Source organism: Salvelinus sp. IW2-2015, unplaced genomic scaffold (assembly GCF_002910315.2).
Source record: "Salvelinus sp. IW2-2015 unplaced genomic scaffold, ASM291031v2 Un_scaffold2164, whole genome shotgun sequence".
In the NCBI taxonomy this organism is placed as follows: domain Eukaryota; kingdom Metazoa; phylum Chordata; class Actinopteri; order Salmoniformes; family Salmonidae; genus Salvelinus; species Salvelinus sp. IW2-2015.
In genome coordinates this window covers 203,295-224,326 of record NW_019943495.1, presented here as the reverse complement: position 1 = coordinate 224,326, position 21,032 = coordinate 203,295, and the positions used below count along the sequence as shown (strand labels likewise).

Here is a 21,032-nt window from a genome sequence, read left to right as displayed (position 1 = left end):
CTATGTCATGTATTCTGTAGACCAGTAGGCCTGTGTAGTTTGCTACTGTTAATGTTACTTTAGACCAGTAGACGTGTTAGTTTGCTATGTAATTTACCTTTAGACCAGTAGGACTGTGTTAGTTTTGCTATATAAATGGGACCTTTAGACCAGTAGGAGCTGTGTTAGTTTGCTATGTAATGGACTTTAGACCAAGTAGGACTGTGTTAGTTTGGCCTATGTATGGGACCTTTAGACCAGTAAGACTGTTGTTAGTTTGCGCTATGTAATGGGACCTTTAAGACCAAGTAGGCCCTGTTGTTTAGTTTGCTATTTGTAATGGGACCTGTGACCAGTAAAGGACTGTGTTAGTTTGCTAGTAATGGGACTTTAGACGCAGTAGGACTGTGTAGTTGCTATGGCTAATGGACCTTTAAACCAGTAGGACTTTGTGTTAGTTTGCTATGTAATGGGAGCGCTTTACACAGTACGGACTGTGTTAGTTTGGCCCTATGGTAAAGTTACCTTTAGACGCAGTAGGATGTGTTTAGTTTGCTATGTAATGGGACCTTTAAAACCAGTAAGGACTGTGTTAGTTTTGCTATGTAATGTTACTTTAGACCAGTAGGACTGTTGTGTAGTTTGCTATGTAATGTTTACCTTTAGACCATAGGACTGTGTTAGTTTGGCTATGTAATGGGACCTTTTAGAGCGCAGTAGGACTGTGTTAGTTTGCTATGTATGGGACCTGTAGACCAGTAGGCCTGTGGGTTAGTTTGCTATGTAATGGGACCTTTAGACAGTAAAGGACTGTGTTAGTTTGCTATGTAATGGACCTTTAAACGCAGTAGGACTGTGTTAGTTTGGGCTATGTACTGGGACCTTTAAACCAGTAGGGGGACTGTGTTTAGTTTGCTATGTAATGTTACCTTTAGACCAGTGAGGCACTGGTGTTAGTTTGCTATGTAATGGACCTTTAACCAGTAGGACTGGTGTTAGTTTGCTATGTAATGTTACTTTAGCCAGTAGGACTGTGTTAGTTTTGCCTATGTAATGTTACCTTTAGAGCAGTAGGACTGTGTTAGTTTTGCATGGTAATGGGACCTTTTAGACGCAGTAGGACTGTGTTTTAGTTTGCTATCGTAATGGGGACTTTAGACCAGTAGACTGTGTTCAGTTTGCTATGTAATGGGACCTGGTAGACGCAGTAGGACTTGTGGTTAGTTTGCTATGTATGGACCTTAGACCCAGAGGACCTGTGTTTAGTTTCTATGTAATGTTACCTGTAGACCAGTAGGACTGTTTGTTAGCTTTGCTATGTAATGTTTACCTTTTAGACCAGTAGGACTGTGTTTAGTTTGGCTATGTAATGGGGGCTTTAGGACCAGTAGGACTGTGTTAGTTTTGCTATGTAATGTTACTTTTAAACCAGTAGGACTGTGTTGTTTCGCCTACTGTAATGGGACCTTTAGGACCAGTAGGACCTGTGTTTAGTGTTGCCTATGTAATGTACCTTTAGACGCAGTAGGACTGTGTTAGTTTTGCTATGTATGGGACCTTTTAGACAGTTAGGACTGTGTAGTTTGCTAGTGTAAATTGTTCCCTTTAGACCAGTAGGACTGTGTTAGTTTGCTATGTAATGGGCCCTTTAGCCGAGTAGGACTGTGTTGTTTGCTATGTAATGCGGCACTTTAGACAGTAGAACTGTGTGAGTTTGCTAATGTAATCGGGGCCTTTAGACCGCAGTAGGCACTGTGTTAGTTTTGCTAATGTAATGGGACCTTTACCCAGTAGGACTGTGTTAGTTTGCTATGTAATGGGCCTTTAGACCAGTAAGGACTGTGTTAGTTTGCTATGTAATGGGGCCTTTTTGACAGTAGGACCTGTGTTGTTTGCCTATAGTAATGGGACCTTTAGAACCAGTAGTGACTGTGTAGTTTTGCTATGTAATGGGGCCTTTAGTACCAGTAGGACTTGTGTTTAGTTTGCTATGTAATGTTTACCTTTTAGACCAGTAGGACTGTGTGGAGTTTGGCTATGTAAGTTACCTTTAGACCAGTAGGACTGTGTTAGTTTTGCTATGCTATGGGACCTTTAGACCAGTAGGAACTGTGTTAGTTTTGCTATAATAATGTTACTTTATGACCAAGTAGGAAACTGTGTTAGTTTGGCTATGTATGTTACCTTTAGACCAGTAGGACTGGTTAGTTTGGCTATGTAATGGGACCTTTAGAAGTAGGACTGATGTTAGTTTTTGCTATGTAATGTTTACCTTTAGACCAGTAGGACTGTGTTAGTTTTGCTTATGTAATGGGGGACCTTTAAACCAGTAGGACTGTGTTAGTTTGCTATCGTAATGTTACCTTTGGCCAGTAGGAACTGTGTTAAGTTTGGCTATGTAATGGGACGCTTTAGAGCAGTAAGGACTGTGTTAGTTTGCTATGTAATGATACTTTAGACCAGTAGGAATGTGTTAGTTTGCTATGTTAATGTTACCTTTAGAGCAGTAGGACTGTTTAGTTTGCTATGTATGGGACCTTTAGACCAGTTAGGACTGGGTGTTAGTTTTGCTATGTAATGGTACTTTGAACAGTAGGACTGTGTTAGTTTGCTATGTAATGAGGCCTGTAGACGCAGTAGACTGTGTTAGTTTTGCTATGTAATAGTTACCTTAGACCAGTAGGACTGTGTTAGTTTGCTATGTAAATGGACCTTTAAGACCAGTAGGACTGTGTTAGTTTTGCTATGTAATGTACCTTTAGACCAGTAGGACTGTGTTAGTTTGCTATGTAATGGTACCTTTAAAGACCAGTAGGACTGTGTTTAGTTTGGCTATGTTAATGTTAACCTTTAACCAGTAGGACTGTGTTAAGTTTGGCTATGTAATGTTACCTGTTAGACCAGTAGGACTGTGTTAGTTTGCTTGTAATGGCCTTTAGACCCGTAGGACTGTGTTTAAGTTTGCTATGTATGGTCGCTTCTAGACCAGTAGGACTGGGTTAGTTTGTATGTAATGACCTTAGACAAGGAGACTGTGTTAGTTTTTTGCTTATGTAATGTGTACTTAAACCAGTAGGCGAATGTTGTTAGTTGCTATGTAATGGTACTTTTAGACCAGTAGGACTGTGTCTAGTTTGCTATGTAATGAACCTTTAAGACCAGTAGGCACTGTGTTAGTTTGCCTATGTAATCGGGTACTTTAGACCAGTAGGACTGTGTTAGTATTGCTATGTAATGGATCTTTAGACCAGTAGGGATGGTTAGTTTGCTATTGTAATGGTTCCTTTTAGACCGAGTAGGACTGTGTTAGTTTGCTATGTTAATGGCTTCTTAGAGACAGTAGGCTCTGTGTTTAGTTTGCCTATGTAATGGATCTTTAACAGTAGGACTTGTGTTAGTTGCCTATGTAATGGGCTTTTATAGACCAGTAGGACTGTGTTTAGTTTGCTATGTAATGGGTTACCTTTAGACCAGTAGGACTGTTGTTAAGTTTTGGCTATGTAATGGGCCTTTAGCGAGTAGGACTGTGTTAGTTTGCTATGTAATGGGCTTTAGAACCAGTGACTGTGTTAGTTTGCTATGTAATGGGACCTTTAGACCAGTAAGGACTGTGTTAGTTTTGCTATGTAATGGACCTTTAGACCAGTATGGACTGTGTTAGTTTTGCTATGTAAGGGTGTTACCTTTAGACCAGTAGATTGTGTTAGTTTGCTATGTAATGGGCCTTTGACCAGTAGGTACTGTGTTAGTTTTGCCTATGTAATGGGGCCTTTAGACCAGTAGGACTGTGTTAGTTTGCTATGTAATGGCCTTTAGACCAGTAGGACTGTGTAGTTTGCTATGTAATGGACCTTAGACCAGTAAGGCACTGCGTGTTAGTTCTTGCTATGTAATGGACCTTTTAGAGCAGTAGGGCTGTGTTTTTTCATTTTGGCCTTTAGACCTATGATGTGTATATGCATGTAGGGACCTTTTAGACAGTAGGATGTGTTAGTTTGCTATGTAATGGACCTTTATTGACCAGTAGACTGGTGTTTAGTCTTGCTATGTACTGGGTCCTTTAGACCGCAGTAGGACTTGTTTAGTCTTGCTATGTAATGTTACCTTTATGACCAGTAGGACTGGTGTTAGTTTGCTACATGTTGACCTGTTAGACCAGTAGGACCTGTGTTAGTTTTGGCTATGTATGGACCTTTTAGCCAGTAGGACTGTGTTGTTTGCTATGTAATGGACTTTAGACGCAGTAGGACTGTGTTAGTTTTGCTATTATGTACTTTAGAACCAGTAGGACTGTGTTATTGCTTATGTAATGTTGACCTTTAGACCGTAGGACTGTGTAGTTTGCTATGTAATGTTGACTTTAGTACCTATAGTGCTTGAGAAATGCGGTATGTAACGGTTATCGTACTTTGTATGTTTATAATGGACTTTTTTGATAATTTAAACCTGTTGGGTAACCAGGGTGTACCATCTATCCCAGCTCATCTAGCAATGGCATTATGGGGACGGTTTGAAACCTGACACAGATTAATCCCAGTCCTTGGAGTAAGGATGACGATGTAGATGAGGATGTAGATGACGATTCGCTCGGCTGTAATTCTGTGTCTGCCCATGATGTTAGGGAAAATAATGAATTGTATGACTGTCTCTCTCTGTGCGGGCACACATTCGGTGCCCCTTTCCTCCAATGTCTCTTTCTCTCGTCTCTCTCAGATTAACTTTTTTAAACTTGTGAGTGGTCTCTGTCATTACTTTTTAAAGTCCATCTGGTGTTTTGCTGTAACACACAACACACACACGCTACTGCAGTACGCAACGCACGCACGCACACACACACACAGAAGAGAGGAGAGAGACACCACACACACACACAACAGAGAGAGAGAGAGGAGAGACACGCACACACACACACAGAGAGAGAGGAGAAGAGAGAGAGACACACCACACACACACACACCAACAGGGAGCGAGCAACAAACAGAGGAGGAGAGGAGAGAGAGAGACACACAGAGAGAGAGAGAGAGAGACACACACAGAGAAGAGAGAAGAGAGAGAGAGACACAGAGAGAGAGAGAGAGAGAGAGAGACCAAGAGAGAGAGAGAGAACACAGAGGAAGAGAGAGAGAGAGACACAGATACACAGAGAGAGAGAGAGAGACAGATACACTGACCTGTCTCTCTCCTCTTTCCAGAGCATGACGCTGATCCTGTGGGTTCCTCTGATCGTGACCTGTATTGTCCAGCTGGTTTTCTCAGCGCGGTGTTTCTCTGTGTGTGTATCTTTCCTGGGTCTACCCTGCCTCCCTCACAAGATCAGGCTCAGGGACCACGGTAGAACGGTGAGGTTTGGCACTTCTCAGACACCGTACTGGCTCCTTCAGAACTGTGCCCCAAAACACAAATTACTGCTCAAATCACTCATGAAAAATCTATACATGTATTTATTTCAGCCTCCTACCCAGTGTTGTGTGCTTTGTGTTTTAAACTGTCTGCGTGTTTTTATGTGTTTCAGATGAACACAGTAGTACCCGCAGAGCCGCCCTCTCTCACTAGCTCAGTACCCGGTCCTCCCCATCATCTACACCTTCTTCAGTCGGTCCCGTCTCATCTCAAGTCCCAGCGGCAGCCTCTTCCTCCTCCTCCTCCTCCTCTTCATCACTCGAACCCGTCTCATCTCAAGTCCCAGCAGCAGCCTCTTCCTCCTCCTCCTCCTCGTCTTCATCACTCAAACCCGTCTCATCTCAAGTCCCAGCGGCAGCCTCTTCCTCCTCCTCCTCCTCCTCTTCGTCACTCGGACCCGTCTCATCTCAAGTCCCAGCGGCATCCTCTTCGTCCTCCTCTTCATCACTCGTACCCCTCTCATCTCAAGTTCCAGCGGCAGCCTCTTCGTCCTCAGCATCAGAATCAGAGAGGAAGGTCAGACAGGTGGTCTGACGGGGGACAGCTGGTACCCCCAGAGGGACATGAGCTGCTGGAACAAGGTTCCCAGCAGAGATCCAGCTTCTGGATATAATGATGATGACGATGGACACCCAGATACCGCTCCATACCCCGTCTATATAATCCCTAACCCAGATACGGCTCCATACCCCGTCTATATAATCCCTAACCCAGATGACTGCTCCATACCCGGTCTATATAATCCCTAACCCATATATGGCTCCATACCCCGTCTATATAATCCCTAACCCAGTACGGCTCCATACCCCGTCTATATAATCCCTAACCCATATATGGCTCCATACCCCGTCTATATAATCCCTAACCCAGATACGGCTCCATACCCCGTCTATATAACCCCTAACCCAGATACGGCTCCATACCCGTCTATATAATCCCTAACCCAGATACCGCTCCATACCCCGTCTATATAATCCCTAACCCAGATACGGCTCCATACCCCGTCTATATAATCCCTAACCCAGATACGGCTCCATTCCCATCATATAATCCCTAACCCAGATACGTCTCCATACCCCGTCTTATATATCCCTAACCCATATATGGCTCCATACCCCGTCTATTAATCCCTAACCCAGATACGGCTCCATACCCCTCTATATAATCCCTAACCCAGATACCGCTCCATACCCCGTCTATATAATCCCTAACCCAGATACGGCTCCATTCCCCATCTATATAATCCCTAACCCAGATACGGCTCCATTCCCATCTATATAATCCCTAACCCAGATACCGCTCCATATCTCATCTATATAACCCCTAACCCAGATACCGCTCCATATCTCATCTATATAACCCCTAACCCAGATACCGCTCCATATCTCATCTATATAACCCCTACCCAGATACCGCTCCATATCTCATCTATATAATCCCTAACCCAGATACCGCTCCATATCTCATCTATATAACCCCTAACCCAGATACCGCTCCATATCTCATCTATTTAAACCCCTAACCCAGATACCGCTCCATATCTCATCTATATAATCCCTAACCCAGATACCGCTCCATATCTCATCTATATACCCCTAACCCAGATACCGCTCCATATCTCATCTATATAACCCCTAACCCAGATACCGCTCCATATCTCATCTATATAACCCCTAACCCAGATACCGCTCCATATCTCATCTATATAACCCCTAACCCAGATACCGCTCCATATCTCATCTATATAACCCCTAACCCAGATACCGCTCCATATCTCATCTATAAACCCTAACCCAGATACCGCTCCATATCTCATCTATATAACCCTAACCCAGATACCGCTCCATATCTCATCTATATAACCCCTAACCCAGATACCGCTCCATATCTCATCTATATAACCCTAACCCAGATACCGCTCCATATCTCATCTATATAACCCCTAACCCAGATACCGCTCCATATCTCATCTATAACCCCTAACCCAGATACGCTCCATATCTCATCTATATAATCCCTAACCCAGATACCGCTCCATATCTCATCTATATAACCCTAACCAGATACCAGAATTTTGACTTCGATACCAGGTTGAGTATCACGATACTCGATTGAAAAAACGATACCACAACAAAACAAAGAAGGCATATTAGCTGAAGGTACAGAATGACACTTGAGCTCAGCAACTGCTCTGTTCATTCGGCATGTTTGAGTTCAATACTATTACATACAAAAAATGTAGAAGGTCATGTGCGCATTTATGAATCAGACCTACTTGATCCTCTCAATATGTGAGACACATTTGACCGAACATACCATTTTCTTTTTGACAGAACCAGGTTATTTCTCTCTAGAAAGTACAGACGTTTTGTATACTGTGCAACACTACACACATACCTACTTCTGTCTACAAACCCAGCCCTCAAACCCGTACCCAGCCCTCAAAACCCGTACCCCAGCCCTCAAACCCGTACCCCAGCCCTCAAACCCGTACCCCAGCCTCAAACCCGTACCCCAGCCTCAAACCGTTCCCAGCCCTCAAACCCGTACCCAGCCTCAAACCCGTACCCCAGCCCTCAAACCCGTACCCCAGCCCTTAACCCGTACCCCAGCCCTCAAACCCGTACCCCAGCCCTCAAACCCGTACCCCAGCCTAAACCCGTACCCCAGCCCTCAAAACCCGTACCCAGCCCTCAACCGTACCCCAGCCTCAAACCCGTACCCCAGCCCTCAAACCCGTACCACAGCCCTCAAACCCGTACCCCAGCCCTCAAACCCGTTCCCCAGCCCTCAAACCCGTACCCCAGCCCTCAAACCCGTACCCCAGCCCTCACCCACCCAGCCCTCAAACCCGTACCCCAGCCCTCAAACCCGTACCCCAGCCCTCAAACCCCTCCCCCAGCCCTCAAACCCGTACCCCAGCCCTCAAACCCGTACCCCAGCCCTCAAACCCGTACCCCAGCCTTAAAATATCACACACGCCTACTCCCATTTACGATGTGCCAGGCCCAAGTCCCTCAAACCCTGCCTTTACTTCACAGGCTACAGGGCCTGCTCCATAGCTTACAGGGCCAGCTGCATAGTTTACAGGGCCTGCCTCCATTAGCTTACAGGGCCTGCTCCTTATTTACAGGGCCTGTTCCATAGCTTACAGGGCCTGATCCATAGCTTACAGGGCCTGTTCATAGCTTACAGGCCTGATCATAGCTTACAGGGCCTGTTCCATAAGCTTACAGGGCCTGATCCATAGCTTACAGGGCCTGTTCATAGCTACAGTGCCTGCTCCATAGCTTACAGGGGCCTGTTCCATAGCTTACAGGGCCTGTCCATAGCTTACAGGGCCTGTCCATAGCTTACAGGGCCTGTTCCATAGCTTACATGGGCCTGTTCCATAGCTTACAGGGCCTGTTCCATAGCTTACAGGGCCTGATCCATAGCTTACAGGGCCTGTTCCATAGRTTACATGGCCTGTTCCATAGTTTACAGGGCCTGCTCCACAGCCCTCAAAGATCAGGGTCTACCTGAACACCGTCTCACAGCAGCTGGATCATAGAATGAAGCCAATCTGTACTATCCACCCTCCCCTATGGACCCTGGTCAAAAGTGCTATACTAAAGTATTGCACTATATACAGTGCTGTGAAAAAGTATTTTCCCCCTTTCTAATTTTCTCAACTTTTGCATATTTTTTTATACTAAATATAAATCAGATCTTCAACCAAAATCTAATATTAGATAAAGGGAACCTGAGTAAACATATAACAATTATATACTCATTTAATTTATTTCTTAACCCTTGTGTAGTCTTAACATTCTGTATACTTCCCTTGTCCTAAGGGTAAAAAAATGACCCTTCACTAAACCCCTAAAATAAAGCAGTTTAATTTAATTTTAAACCCCAAATCTATTTTCCATGAAGAAACAACCTGTCATTTATCACAAACTTTGTGAATATCTGGGTTTTCCCCTCTTCACAATGTAGAAAGGCTGCATTTAATCAGCGGACAACACTCGTTGTTATTACAACACACCTGTCATAATTGTTTTCTTTGCTAAATTAGAGGTTTATTACTATTATAAGTTTTGCTAAAGGTACTGCATAGGTGTAAACATATTTCTTTAGCCTAAGAAAGTAGCAGAAATGTGCAGAAAGTAGTTTTGAATGCATTTTATTGAAGGGAAACAATAACAGTCTTGAACTTGTTTGGCAACATAGTGATATATTCTTATATACTGTACAAAATGCTAGTCTTCTCCCATTTTTCAAACCATTAGCCACATCCACAAGGTGTATAAACAACAATAAATAAGAKTAAAACAAGATAGATACAAAACAAAAACMTGAAGAACGTACAGTGGCTTSCGAAAGTATTCACCCCCCTTGGCATTTTTCCTATTTTGTTGCCTTATAACCTGGAATTAAAATTTAATTTTGGGGGGTTTGTATCATTTGATTTACACAACATGCCTACCACTTTTAATATGCAAAATATTTTACATTGTGAAACAAACAAGAAATATGACAAAAAAACTGAAAACTTGAGCGTGCGTAACTATTCACCACACCCCCCCCAAAGTCAATACTTTCTACGTCTCTATTTTCTACGTCTCTATAAGCTTGGCAGATCTAGCCACTGGGATTTTTGCCCATTCTTCAAGGCAAAACAGCTCCAGCTCCTTCAAGTTGGATGGGTTCCGCTGGTGTACAGCAATCTTTAAGTCATACCACAGATTCTGAACTGGAATGAGGTCTGGGCTTTGACTAGGCCATTCCAAGACATTTAAATGTTTCCCCTTAATCCACTCGAGTGTTGCTTTAGCAGAATACTTAGGGTCATTGTCCTGCTGGAAGGTGATCCTCTGTCCCAGTCTCAACTCTCTGGAAGACTGAAACAGGTTTTCCTCAAGAATTTCCCTGTATTTAGCGCCATCCATCATTCCTCCAATTCTTACCAGTTTCCCAGTCCCTGCCGATGAAAAACATACCCACAGCATGATGCTGTCACCACCATGCTTCACTGTGGGGATGGTGTTCTCAGGATAATGGAAAGTGTTGGGTTTGCCAAAAACATAGCGTTTTCCTTGATGGCCAAAAAGCTACATTTTAGTCTCATCTGACCAGAGTACCTTCTTCCATATGTCTGGGGAGTCTCCCACATGTCTTTTGGCGAACACCAAARGTGTTTGCTTATTTTATTCTTGAAGCAATGTTTTTTTTCTGGACACTCTTTCATAAAGCCCAGCTCTGTGGAGTGTACGGCTTAAAGTGGTCCTATGGACAGATACTCCAATCTCCGCTGTGGAGCTTTGCAGCTCCTTCAGGGTTATCTTTGGTCTCTTTGTTGCCTCTCTGATTAATGCCATCCTTGCCTGGTCTGTGAGTTTTGGTGGGCGGCCCTCTCTTGGAAGGTTTGTTGTGGTGCAATATTCTTTCCATTTTTTAATAATGGATTTAATGGTGCTCCGTGGGATGTTCAAAGATTCTGATATTTTTTTTTAACCCAACCCTGATCTGTAATTCTCCACAACTTTGTCCCTGACCTGTTTGGATAGCTCCTTGGGCTTCATGGTGCCGCTTGCTTGGTGGTGTTGCAGACTCTGGGGCCTTTCAGAACAGGTGTATATAAACTGAGATCATGTGACAGATCATGTGACACTTAGATTTCACACAGGTGAACTTTATTTAACTAATTACGTGACATCTGAAGGTAATTGGCTGCACCAGATCTTATTTTGGGGCTTCATAGCAAAGGGGGTGAATACATATGCACCACTTCTCCTTTTTTAGTTTTTTTTTATAAGTTATTTTTTAAATTTCACTTCATCAATTTGGACTATTTTGTATGTCCATTACATTACATACATTACATTCTTTTTGGCACATTCTTTGAATGTGTGGGGTTACAAGTGCRTTTCCCAGCTGCTCCAGGAACACCCCCCTCTTGTTCCGCTTATCAGGCATCCAGGTAGGGTTGATCTTGTTCCATATCACGAAGGCATTGTATGAGGACACATCAATGATGTTATGGAAGATGACCAGGGGCCAGCGGGCAGTCAGCTGTAAGTTCCAATCACCTTGTCCATGTTGTCCACGCCTCCTTTGTTGTGGTTGTAGTCCAGGATGATGGCCGGCTTCCTGTCCTCACGATCACTGATCTCAGCCGTTTTGTGTAGTGTGCTCAGAAGTACCACATTCTTGTTCCTCTTTGGGAAGTAAGAAACTCGAGTGGTGGTGGGGGTGAAGGCAAACTTTTATGAGAAGGCCTCTCTCCCCCTTGTTGCAAGGAGTGCAGGGGGAGCTCAGGCTGGTTCTTTCTAACTGTGCCAACCATGGTGATCTTCCTCTTCAGGAGCTGCTGGCTGAGTTCAATCAGTAGCACACAATAATCTCAATTTCTTATTGTGTTTGTGTGTGTGTGTCTTTMTMGTTTTTGTGGTGTGTAAATTATTTTATAACTGCCGGGTCAAAAATGACCCTYAGACAATCTTRGTACRCWGGTGGTGTWCAGCTTTCATGGAAATATMAACAAAGGCGATGTTTCACTTMTTCTAATGTTGGGGTCACTCTAGGAAAATGTCATCAAATTTCAAGTGAAAAATMATCATTTKGMMTTTTTTTCTGCTGTTAAACARAGTGGCGGGTCATTTTTTACCCATAAGACAYCACAAGGGTTAAACAAAGTTATACAACACCCAATGCCCCGGTGTGAAAAAGTAATTGCCCCTTTACACTCAASAACTGGTTGTGTCACCTTTAGCTGCAATGACTCCAACCAACCACTTCCTGTAGTTGTTGACCAGTCCACCTTTAGCTACAATGACTCCAACCAACCACTTCCTGTAGTTGTTGACCAGTCCACCTTTAGCTGTAATGACTCCAACCACTTCCTGTAGTTGTTGACCAGTCCACCTTTAGCTACAATGACTCCAACCAACCACTTCCTGTAGTTGTTGATCAGTCTCTCACGTCGCTGTGGAGGAATTCTGGCCCACTCTTCCATGAAGAACTGCTTTAACTCAGTGATATTTGTGGGTTTTCAAGCATGAACTGCTCGTATCAAGTCCTGCCACAACATCTCAAATGGGATTAGGTCTGGACTTTGACTAGGCCATTCCAAAACTTCTAATTTATTGCTTTTTAGCCATTTTCATGTAGACTTGATTGTGTGTTTTGGATCATTGTCTTACTGCATGACCCAGCTGTGCTTCAGCTRACAGACGGATGGCCTGACATTCTCCTGTAGACTTCTCTGATACAGAGCAGAATTCATGGTTCCTTCTATTAAGGCAAGTCGTCCAGGTCCTGAGGCAGCAAAGCATTCCGAAACCATCACACTACCACCACCATGCTGACCCCAAACCATCACACTACCACCACCATGCTGGACCCCAAACCATCACACTACCACCACCATGCTGACCCCAAACCATCACACTACCACCACCATGCTGGACCCCAAACCATCACACTACCACCACCATGCTGGACCGTTGGTATGAGGTTGTTACCGTGGAATACAGTGTTTGGTTTTCAACCAGACGTAATGGGACCGTGTTCTAAATGGACGAGTGGGCCAAAATTCCTCCACTTCCTCTTCCTGATCAACGACTACAGGAAGTGTTTGGTTGCAGTCATTGCAGCTAAAGGTGGTACAACCAATTATTGAGTGTAAAGGGGGCAATTACTTTTACACACAACGGGGATATGGGTGTTACATTGCTTTGCTAATTATTATTTTGTTATTTGTAAACACAGGTACCATTTATCTAATACTTTATCACAGCACTATTATGTATGAGTATTAATATAGTATTAAAAATAGCCTGTATGGCCACTGCAGATGTCACATGGCAGTAAACGCTGTATGGCCACGCAGCTGTCACATGGCAGTAAACGCTGTTATGGCCACTGCAGATGTCACATGGCAGTAAAACGTGTGGCCCTGCAATCACAGGCGTAACCACCACTGCGAGTATCATGGCTCGCATATGGCACGCTTACGAAAACGCTGTATGGCACTGCAGATGTCACATGGCAGTAAACCTGTATGGCCACTGCATGTCACATGGCAGTAAACGCTGTAGTAGGCCACTGCAGATGTCGATTGACATAAGCAATTTTACGCAATCAGAGAGGCAATCTCCAGCTATGAACTCTATAGCACGCTTCAGACAACATGGTGAATGTGACTGTACATAAATGTTTTATAGGTAAAAAAATGTGATATTATTTTCGCCTGACACCGATCATGTGCCTCTTCTTACTTCTTTCCTAATTATGTTCGCATGCGTAACTGTCTTGTTTTTTACCAATTCTGAATTTGAGTAATTGATATGCATTTTGCCACTGAAATCATTGCAGTAGTTATATAATGGTTTAAAAAGCGGAATTTTATAAATCATATTACCGTTTAATCCACACACTCACACTCTCTTTAACAACTCTACATCGCTTTGCTACAGTAGGCATTAAAATTTTTGCGGATAACTGTTGAATGAAATGTTTGAAAGTCGTAATTTGTTACAGAGCACAATTCAAGTTGAACATAGCACTTAGATGCTGTCAATTGCCACTTTATTGGCATGTCAATTTCGGCCTCGTTTATTTAACAACGTGATATTCCGCTTGAAATAACATTGAATTAGGTTAATTGAAAAATCAAAATAAAAATGAAGATTATTTATGAGCCTTGTGGTTCTAAGAGTATAATAGGCGTTAACTGTATCAGTGAAATAGCCGGTGAATCAATGTCAAAAACAGTGGTATGTTGCATGTAGGTCTAGATTATTCTTAGTTGATCACATAGAATATCTAAAAAATGATTTCAACAACCTCAAAAGCAATATCTTGTCTGTGGCACAGGAAACCATGACTCACTGTCTTTGTCTATGTCAAGATACCTCTTAACTCTAAATGGTTAGGACAGCTCATGAGGTCTCTCCTACATTATCTGTCCACTAGTGGGACTTATGACCAAACAGGCTTCATCTGTAGGATTCTATTTTCACCCATAAGGAGTAAATGTCTCTATTTCACCATAGGAGTAAAATATCTCTTATTTTCACCCATAGAGAAGTAATATCTCTGTTTTCACCCATAGGAGTTAAATGTCTTATTTCTCATAGGAGTAAATATCTTCTATTTCACATAGAGTTAAACTTACTCTGTTTTCAGCCATAGGAGTAAAATGTCTTCCATGTAATGTTTTTTCACCCATAGGATAAATGATCTCCTATTTCACCCATAGGAGTAAATTGATCTAATTTTCACCCCCATAAGGAGCTTAAAGGATGTCTATATTTCACCCATAGGAGTAAAAGTCTCATTTCCCAAGTAAGTCCTTTACATAGAGTAAAATTCACCTCTAGTTTTTCCACCCATAGGAGATCTATACAATAATACTCTGTTTTCACCCAGTAGGAGTAAAATCTCTGTTTATAAGTTTAAATCCGATTTCAAAGGAGTAAAATGTCTCTATTTTCACAAGGAGTAAAATATCTCTGTTTTCAGCCATAGGAGTAAAATGTCTCTATTTTCACCATAGAGTTAAAATGTCTCTAATTTTCCAACACGTAATATCTTTTTGGATGTATATATAATAGGAGTAGTCTCTATTTTAGGCAGTAAAACATTCACAGGAGTCTTTATTCAAAAGTATACTCTATTTTCACATAGGAGTAAAATGTCTCTATTTTTCACTAGAGAAAATATCTCTATTTCACTTAGGAGTAAAATATCTCTAATTTCAAGCGCTTCCACCAATTGTCTTTCTGAGAAGCTTTTGTGGATACAAGCCCAACCCTCAGAATGTAGTCTATTATTCCGGTGTTTAAGTGGACAAGTGTGCTATATTGTAGTTTGTGAGTTGAATGTTACGAATAGTTTTGTCTAATTTGTGAAATTACAGTAAATTGTAAATTGATAATCGTCTGTCCCAAAATTTAACTAAACGATTGTATGAGTAGACATAGTAGAATGTAGTAGTAGTAGTAGTAGTAGTATGGTAGCTCCTAGTATAGTAGTGGTGTAGTAGTAGTAGTAGTAGTATGGTCGTAGTAGTAGTAGCATGCTGGAGTAGTAGTGTAGCTCGTAGTAGTGGTAGTAGTTAGTAGTATGTAGTAGAGTAGTAGCTAGTAGTAGTAGTAGCAAGTATAGAGATAGTAGCGTAGTAGGAGAGTAGTAGTAGTAAGGAAGTAGTAGAAGCAGTATAGTAGCAGTAGTAGTATATGTGGATATAGTAAGTAGTAGTAGCATCCTATAGTAATAGTGGTAGCGTAATAGTGAGTAGTGGCGAAAGTAGTGTAGTGGCGATAAGTAGTAGTAGCATAGTAGTAATAGTGGACAGTAGTAGTAGTAGCGAGTAGATCCTAGTAAGTAGTAGCAGCAATAGTAGTAGTAGTAGTAGTAGTATAAGTAGTTAGAATACGTAGCAGTTAGCAGCAGTAGTGTAGTAGCAGTAGTGGTAGTAGTATTAGTAACAGTAATAGTAATCATATTAGTAGCAGTCTATGTAGTATAGTAGTAGTATAGTAGTAGTAGTAGTATAGTAGTAAGTATAGTAGTATAGTAGTAGCCTACAGTAATAGTAGTAGCAGTAGTAGTGTAGTAGTATTAGTAATAGGTGTACTAGTAGCAAGTGGTAGTAGTAGTAGTGATTTATTATTAGTTGTAGGCAGTAGTAGTAATAGTAACCGTAGTACGTAAATTTTATAGCGGTATCAGTTGTAGTAGTATATTAAGTAGTAGAAAAATAGTAGCATTACAGTAATAAGAAGTACTTTATTAATCCCAACTTGGAAATGTGTTATACCCACTTCAAAATGGGTTCCTCCGTACTCCTCCCTTCTCCTCCCTCCTCTCCCCTCTCCCTCCACTCTCTCCTCCCTCCTCTCGTCCTCCCCTCCCTCTCTCCATCCCTCCTCTCTCCTCCCTCCAGGTGTTCTTTTGCCAAGAAGCCCTCCCCTTCCCATGATGCTGGTGGTCACCAAACACAGATCAACTTCTCTCAGGGACAAGACCAAGCTTTGGGGCTTGAACTACTCCTGCGTACAGATCCAGCCGTCCTGCTCCTCCTCTTCCTCCAGTCCTCACACATCCTTCGGTCCACGGACACGGAAACTCTCCCCCTGATCTGAGTCCCACCCACAGCCCCACCAGCTCACTCTAAACCTCGCCCCTATCCTCCCCAAAGACAGCACGCGTCTGGAGATACCAGGAAGAAATGACTTCTGTTGTTTCCACCCCTCCTCTCCCCTTTTCTCTATTTCCCTCTATCCCAAGTTAAAAATAATAATAAAAAAATATACAGAGGAAATATTCCGCAAAGAAAAGAACAAGCAAATGCTCTCCTTCTATTCTCTCTCCTCACTTCTCTGAAACTTTGAATTACCAATGGGATGTAGAGGACCTCTGTACCCAATGTAGTTAGAGAGACCTCTGATCCCAATGGTATGCAGAGACCTCTGATTCCCAATGGTATGTAGAGGACCTCTGAACCCAATGGTATGTAGAGGACCTCTGCACCCACATGGTATGTAGATGGACTCTGAAGCCAAATGGATGTAGAGGTACCTCTGCACCCAATGTATGAGAGGCTCGTGATCCCTGTGTGTATGTAGAGGACCTCTGAAACCCAATGGTACGTGAGCTACCTCTGTACCAATGGTATGTAGAGGACTCCTAGCACCCCCAATGGTAATGTAGGGACCTCTGCACCCTGTGTGTATGTGAGAGACCTCTGTACCCAATGGTAATGTAGAGGACCTCTGCCACCTGTGTGTATTGAGAGGACCTCTGCACCGCAATGGTATTAGACCTTATGAGTGTAGGAGGCAGGCAGGGGTTCCCTGTAGTGAGACCCATGTCTTCGGGCTCTGACCCAATGGTATGTAGAGGACCTCTGGTTGTATACCTTGCTGAGAACCCGGAACAATGTATGTAGAGGACTTCTTTATAGTACCGCAATGTATGTAGAGGACCTCTGTACCCATGTTAGTAGAGGACCTCTTGCACCCAATGGTCATGTAGAGACCTATGCACCCAATGGTATGTAGAGGACCTCTGCACCCAATGGTAATGTAGAGACCTCTGCACCCTAATGGCTAATGTAGAGGACCTCTGTACCATGGTATGTAAGACCTCTGTACCCAATGGTATGTAAGGACCCTGCACCCAATGGATGTAGACGGACTTCTGCACCCAATGGTCATGTAGAGACTTTCTGCCACCCAATGGTATTAGAGGACTTCTGCACCCAATGGTATGTAGAGGGCCTCTGCACCCAATGGTATGTAGAGGGACTTCTCCCCAATGGTTTGTAGAGGACTCTGCACCATGCAGGTATGTAGAGGACTCTGCACCAATTGTACTTAGAGGAACGTCTGCACCCAATTAGTAGAAGACCTCTGTACCCAATGGTATGTAGAGGGACCTCTGGAACCAATGTATGTAGAGGACCTCTGCACCATAGATGTAAGGACCTCATGATCCATGGCATGTAGAGACCCTGAACGTCCTGTGGTTGTAGAGACCTTTGAAACCCAATGTAGCAGAGGACCTCTAAACCCTGTGTGTATAGGAGGACCTCTGCACCCCAATGGTATGCTAGAGGACCTCTGCACCCAATGGTAAGTAGAGGACCTCTGCACCCAATGGTATGTAGCACGGACCCTCTGAACCCCAATGGTTGTAGAGGACCTTCTGCACCCAATGGTATGTAGAGGACCTCTGCACCCAATGGTATGTGAGGACCTCTGCACCCAATGGTATGTAGAGACCTCTGTACGCCAATGGTATGTAGAGGACCATCTGAACCCAATGGTATGTAGAGGACCTCTGCCCCAATGTATGTAGAGCGACCTCGTGATCCCCAAGGCATGTAGAGACCTCTGAACCTGTGTGTATGTAGAGATCTAACCCAATGACGCCTCGAACATGGTACTGTCAAGGACCTCTGCACCCAATGTTATGTAGATGGACCTCTGCACCAGAATTGGGACGTTACAAGCTATGGTATGTAGAGGACCTCTGCACAATGGTATAGCCTGTGACCAGAGGGTAGAACCTACGAAACCCAATGTAATGTAGAGACCTCTGCACCCAATGGTTATGTAGAGGACCTCTGCACCCAATTGTATGTAGAGAGACCTCTCCCAATGGTATGTAGAGGAACCCCCCCCCTCCTACCATTTGAACCTATGCCACCCATTATGATAGGAGGGACTCTGCACCAATGGTATGTAGATGACTCTGCACCCAATGTTATGTAGAGGACCTATGAACCAATGGTATGTAAGACTCTTGATTCCCAATGGTATGTAGAGGGACCTCTGGCCACCCAATGTATGTAGACAGGACCTCTGATCCCTGTGTGTATTAGATGACCCTGAACCCAATGGTAAGTAGAGGACCTCTAGCACCCAATGGGTATTAGAGGACCTTGCACCCAATGGTATGTAGAGGACCTCTGCACCAAATGTAAATGTAAGAGACCTCTGATCCCTGTGTGTATGCAGATGAAGTCAGCTGTCTTTCTGTCCTGTGTGTATACAGTCAAAGTCAGCGCTGTCTTTCTGTCCTGTGTGTTTCCAGTCCGAAGTCGCTGTTTTTCCTGACACCAGCTGCTCGTTTGTGAGCAGTGTTAACATATAGGGCACAGATTATATCGGTGACACAATCACTCGACCCAAGGAACTGTGGGGACAAAGACCACTGGGCGACATGTGGCTTTCTGTGTTGTTTCCTCCATCAGAAGAAGAGAGATGTTTGACCTGCGCTCGTAATTCAAGAGAGACAAGCGCTTGTCAACGTGTAGTAAGGTTTGTTGTGACCTCTTCTAGGCATTATAGCTCGTATTAGTTGCTGCTTTTCCCCTGATAACCAAAAGACAACAAGAGTACCAATGAAAAAAGTAGAAGCATAGTAAACTATAGTATGCACAGCACAGATACAATGTGCGTCTGGACAGTAAGTCAACGATTTGAAAACGCTATTTAGCGGCCCACCGCTAATAGCTAGCATTTCAGTTCACATCGTTACACTCACCTCCCCCCTTTATGACACTCCTTTCGCACAACAGTGATCCGGGTCAACACGCATCGATGTAACAGTAAGCTTCCGTCCCTCTCCTCGCTCCGACCCGGCTCGAACCAAGGGACCATCTGAACATCAACAACTGACGACCCACGGAGCAATCGTTACCCATCGCGCCCAAAAGCCGCAGCTTTGCTTGCTACCAATGATCAAGCTATACGGATGTATATCAACAAGCACATCTCTCAGAATCAGGGAAGTGCCATATTCCTCCTTTTCAATGTCAGAGGGAAAAAATACATGGTCGTGTTATCTATTGAAGATCAATCAATTCCGCTCATCTCTCAAACACATTGCGCTAATGCCAGGACAAAGAGAGTGGTCGAGACATTGCAGTTATTTTAGCCATGCCTTTGCAGTAAAGAGTGCTAAACCACTTGGCCTCGTAAGCCACAGCATTGCGCCACTTTGAGTGTGGTTCAGTGTCCTCTTTACCCTTCTAGAGTGTGGCTCTGAAGAGATTGCACATGATGGCTCATATCGCTGGTGATTGGTGATTCTCATCTGCTGTAGACTACTCTGGGAATGGTGTTTACCTGCTGTCTAGAACTATCGCTGGGAATGTGGTTCTCAGATCCATAGGAAAATTAAGTTCTTTGATAGTTGCTATGGACCCAATCTGCTGCCCCTGAATGGGAATAGAACACTTCAACATGGACCCTGCAGAAGCGAGGGTAAAACCACACTGGTTAGCTTGGTTGGTAAGACAAAAGAATATGTGGGTTAAAACAGCAGAACATATCGAGGCGAAAGGTACTAAATCTGGTCACCAATCAACAGTGGCTTTATCTTAGACTAGATCCACCTTATTGATTTTTTAGTAATAACACTTGTGTTTAGCATTGAGATGCTTCTACCCTACTCTCTCTCTCTCTCTCTTCCTCTCTCTCTCTCTCTCTCTTCCTCTTCTCTCTCTCTCTCTCTCTCTCTTTGCTCCTGTCTTTTGCTGCTCTCTGCTTCTCTCTCTCTCTCGCTCATAAAGACATCAGCTATTTTCTCTATGTGAAGGCTAATGGCGAAACAGTTTGAAGATATATGTAGCCTTTTTTATTAAGTCCTTAAAACATATAATTTCAAACATTTATTTATTTTTATGTTTTATATGTTATAAACTACTGGGTCTGCACCTTGCATCAACTACTTTATTATTTGAAAATCATTTTTTAGGGTCCTTTCAACATTGAAAAGATACCCTCCTTAATCTTTACCTCTATATATATAATATATACACACGCGCATAATAGAGTGATACAAAAAATATACTCATATATTTCATTTCTATATTTGTTTATGTAAAGCACTGGAAAATCACTGTTTTTGTTTCTACAGATACTGGATGTTTCATGTGTTGGTATACGTTATAACCAAAGAAGCGATATTACATGAACACACATTACCTCATTGGTAAAGACCAACAAACATCAACATTTTACCACAATCTAATTGCCAGTTTTCAACATTTGCCTTTCGGGGTATACACAGCATTCGCTTCAAGACAATACAAAACTAGGGACCCAATAGTTTGAAAGGAAGCAACCTGTTTTTTGGTTGTGTGGGGATTG

At 43.1% G+C, this 21,032-nt stretch overlaps 1 non-coding gene across 1 annotated transcript; it reads left to right on the top strand.

Moving 5' to 3' along the window:
• Positions 1–5,101: 5,101 nt before the first annotated feature.
• On the top strand, positions 5,102–7,419 carry LOC112073148 (uncharacterized). Its single transcript, XR_011476473.1, has 2 exons — positions 5,102–5,318; positions 5,492–7,419. It is a non-coding gene; the product is annotated as an uncharacterized protein (transcript).
• The last annotated feature ends 13,613 nt before the right edge of the window (positions 7,420–21,032 follow it).